The sequence below is a fragment of the Cucurbita maxima genome, unplaced genomic scaffold, assembly GCF_002738345.1.
Source record: "Cucurbita maxima cultivar Rimu unplaced genomic scaffold, Cmax_1.0 Cma_Scf00065, whole genome shotgun sequence".
Taxonomy (NCBI): Eukaryota; Viridiplantae; Streptophyta; class Magnoliopsida; order Cucurbitales; family Cucurbitaceae; genus Cucurbita; species Cucurbita maxima.
Window position 1 is genome coordinate 48,396 of NW_019272081.1, and position 4,160 is coordinate 52,555.

The 4,160-nt window shown below is 34.5% G+C and overlaps 2 non-coding genes and 1 pseudogene across 2 annotated transcripts; all 3 read right to left on the minus strand.

Annotated features, from left to right (window-relative positions):
• Window positions 1-2,973: 2,973 nt before the first annotated feature.
• Window positions 2,974-3,092, minus strand: LOC111472137 (annotated as a pseudogene).
• A 133-nt stretch (window positions 3,093-3,225) lies between these two features.
• On the minus strand, window positions 3,226-3,344 carry LOC111472142. The gene has a single exon (XR_002715355.1). It is a non-coding gene; the product is annotated as a 5S ribosomal RNA (ribosomal RNA).
• A 132-nt stretch (window positions 3,345-3,476) lies between these two features.
• Window positions 3,477-3,591, minus strand: LOC111472120. Its single transcript, XR_002715340.1, has one exon. It is a non-coding gene; the product is annotated as a 5S ribosomal RNA (ribosomal RNA).
• Window positions 3,592-4,160: the final 569 nt, after the last annotated feature.

The following is a 4,160-nucleotide window of genomic DNA, read 5'->3' on the forward strand; positions in this document are numbered from 1 at the left end:
TTATTAAGATTAAAGAAAACGATATGCTATTAGTGCAAATATATGTGGATGATATCATATTTGGTTCTACTAATCCTTCTTTATGTGAAGAATTTTCTAAATGTATGCATAGTGAGTTTGAGATGAGTATGATGGGAGAACTCAGTTTCTTTCTTGGACTTCAAATCAAACAACTCAAGAATGGTATCTTCATCAATCAAGAGAAATACACTAAAGATTTGCTCAAAAGATTCAAGTTCAATGGAGGTAAGATTGCAAGAACTCCCATGAGCACATCCACTAAGCTTGACAAGGATGAAAAAGGTAAAAGTGTGGATATTAAAGCTTATCGAGGTATGATTGGATCTTTACTTTACTTGACCGCTAGTAGACCCGATATTATGTTTAGTGTATGTCTTTGTGCTAGATTTCAATCTTGTCCTAAGGAATCTCATTTACATGCCGTTAAGAGAATATTTAAATATTTGCTTGGAACTATTGATCTAGGATTGTGGTATCCTAGAAATGTTGAATTTAAATTGGTAGGATATTCTGATGCAGATTTTGCCGGAAGCTTACTTGATCGTAAAAGTACTAGTGGAACTTGTCAATTTCTTGGTAGTTCCTTAGTTTCTTGGTTTAGTAAAAAGCAAAATTCGGTTGCCTTATCTACTACCGAAGCGGAATATATTGCGGTTGCTAGTTGCTGTGCTCAAATTCTTTGGATGAAACAAACTCTTTGTGATTTTGGATTAAAGTTTCATAGTGTGCCTATATTTTGTGATAATACAAGTGCTATTAATTTAACTAAAAATCCTATTCATCATTCTAGAACTAAACATATTGACATTAGACATCATTTTATTAGAGAGCATGTGCAAAATGGACATATTATTCTTGATTTTGTAAACTCTAATAATCAACTGGCCGATATTTTCACCAAGCCATTGAATGAAGAAATTTTTTGCAAAAATAGGCTTGAGCTTGGTATTATTCGTTGTGATATATCTTGAATTTTATAATTTTTGAATGCATGTTTTTAGGGGGAGCCATTATGTCATTATTAAATGCATTCTCTTTCAATTGTTCATTTTGATGATTACAAAGGGGGAGAAAATTAAGAAAAATATGTTCTAAATTTGTTATTTTATAATTTATGAATCATTTACTTGGTGTTTCATAATTTCTTGAGGCATTAATATAAGGGAGAATATGCTCTTGAGTGAAATTTATGATAATATATTAGTATGTAGTGATATTATTACATGGATGTTGTATTATTGGTTTTTATGAATTTTTCTTTAAATGATTTGTCATCATCAAAAAGGGGGAGATTGTTGGCTTATTGGCCCTTGATCTCACATTAATTAATTTCAATGAATTAATTATTGATGTTTTGATGATAACAAACCTACTTTTAATTATTAACTATTTTCAGTTTTTTGAACTGTCCACAGTATAAGGTCGGGAATAACGATTACAACAACTTTTCAATTACTCAAATCAGAGCTAAAACGAAGAAATTAGAGTCGAGACAACATACCCGACGTGATGATGTGGCAACAAAATCAAAATGATGGACAAATCAAAATATATCAAAGTATGACATTTATAATATTGGAAGAGTAACACATGGTGGAGTTTTTCTTATTATTACATTTCTAAATAAAATTATTTTTACAAATATAAATTTGAATATAACCGTTACTCACATCGAATTTTATTATTACTATATTATATTATTATATTATTATATTTTAAAATTTTGGTAGTTACTCACATCATTTTTATTATTATTATATTATTATATTTATAATAAATTTTGAATTACATTTTACCGTTACTCACATAACTTTTTATTATTATTATATTATATTACTATTATATTAAAATTTTGAAATAAATGAATTTAGAAAATTTTCTTACTTAATTACTTTTAATCTCCACCTTCCATTATTCCTAACACAATCCAATGGTCAATATTCAATCCTACATTTTGCCACTTTTCTCCTCTATATAAACTCATCTTCCCCACATTTTTAATATAGATATACAACTTACATACATTCTTCAATCCTCATTTGTTCAAAGTCTCCATTGTTTATTGCTCTCTCCAAGCTTACAAGTTTATTTCTTTTCATCTTATTCTTGAGAGGGATTATTATTATATTGTGAGGAAATAGTTGTCAGTATCCCAAATTGTAAATCTACTCTTTGAGAGAGTTGTGGTGTGTTATTGTCAAACTCAAATACTTGTATCGGTTTGATCCTGCGTCGTTGAAAGGATTGAGTTTGCTCTTGAACTCGTAAAAAGAGCGGTGTACCGGTTTGGCTCTGATCCGTGGAAAGAGTCGGAAAAGTTATTTATTCAAATTCCCAAGAGGCGCTTGGGGAGTGGAGTAGGTCGAGTTTGACCGAACCACTATAAAACTACGGTGTCACTTTCTCTAACTCTTTCCTATTTAATTTCAAGATTATTATTATGTTTATTGCATGTTCTACTTGATTATTGTTTTGACTTGAATTATTTTGCTTTAGTAATTATCATCTTCTACTTATTTGTAAAAAGTTTTATCATTAGAAAAATTAATCAAGTTTAAACACTTTTATCGTTAAAACCCTATTCACCCCCCCTCTAGGGTTGCCATACCGATCCAACAAACGAGTGTAGAGAGAGATTTTAGAAAGAGACGTTATATAAGCAAGCAAGAGAGAGATAACAACGGCTTAGCATATATAACCTTGGGTAGGGAGAAGTTGACAACTAGTCAACTCCCCCTATAGTACATTCTGAGGCATTTCATGTCTGGCAGGCCTAGACATGATATTTTTGAGGCGTCATACGCCCTAGGCATGCGGCCATGGGCAACACGCCCTGGACGAGCATGACCGTTACACGGGGCGGCATGATCGAAACGCGATGGGCGTGAGATGGGGAGGTTCTCATTTGTAGTGAAAGGAAGAAAAGAACCGGGAGACATTGAAATAAAAAAAGGGGTGCAACACGAGGACTTCCCAAGTGGTCACCCAACTTAGTACTACTCTCGCTGAAGCACGCTTCATTGCAGAGTTCTGATGGGATCCGATGCATTAGTGCTAGTATGATCGCACCTAACATGGCATGCGCACAAAATCGGATTTAACGCATGCGGGGCGGCATGATCGAAACGCGATGGGCGTGAGCGAGGGAGGTTCTCATTTGTAGTGAAAGGAAGAAAAGAACCCGAAGACATTGAAATAAAAAAAGGGGTGCAACACGAGGACTTCCCAAGTGGTCACCCAACTTAGTACTACTTTCGCCCAAGCACGCTTAACTACGGAGTTCTGATGGGATTCGGTACATTAGTGCTGGTATGATCGCACCCGACATGTCATGCGCACAAAATCAGATTTAACGCATGCGGGGCGGCATGATCGAAACGCGATGGGCGTGAGCGGGGAGGTTCTCTTTTGTAGAGAAAGGAAGAAAAGAACTCGGAGAAATTGAAATAAAAAAAGGGGTGCAACACGAGGACTTCCCAAGTGGTCACCCAAGTACTACTCTCGCCCAAGCACGCTTAACTGCGGAGTTCTGATGGGATCCGGTGCATTAGTGCTTGTATGATCGCACCCGACATGCCATGCGCACAAAATCGGATTTAACGCATGCGGGGCGGCATGATCGAAACGCGATGGGCGTGAGCGGGGGAGGTTATCATTTGTAGAGAAAGGAAGAAAAGAACTCGGAGAAATGGAAATAAAAAAAGGAAGAAAAGAACTCGGAGAAATGGAAATAAAAAAAGGAAGAAAAGAAGTGGGAGAAATTGAAATAAAAAAAGGAAGAAAAGAAGTGGGAGAAATTGAAATAAAAAAAGGAAGAAAAGAAGTGGGAGAAATTGAAATAAAAAAAGGAAGAAAAGAAGTGGGAGAAATTGAAATAAAAAAAGGAAGAAAAGAAGTGGGAGAAATTGAAATAAAAAAAGGAAGAAAAGAAGTGGGAGAAATTGAAATAAAAAAAGGAAGAAAAGAAGTGGGAGAAATTGAAATAAAAAAAGGAAGAAAAGAAGTGGGAGAAATTGAAATAAAAAAAGGAAGAAAAGAAGTGGGAGAAATTGAAATAAAAAAAGGAAGAAAAGAAGTGGGAGAAATTGAAATAAAAAAAGGAAGAAAAGAAGTGGGAGAAATTGAAATAAAAAAAGGAA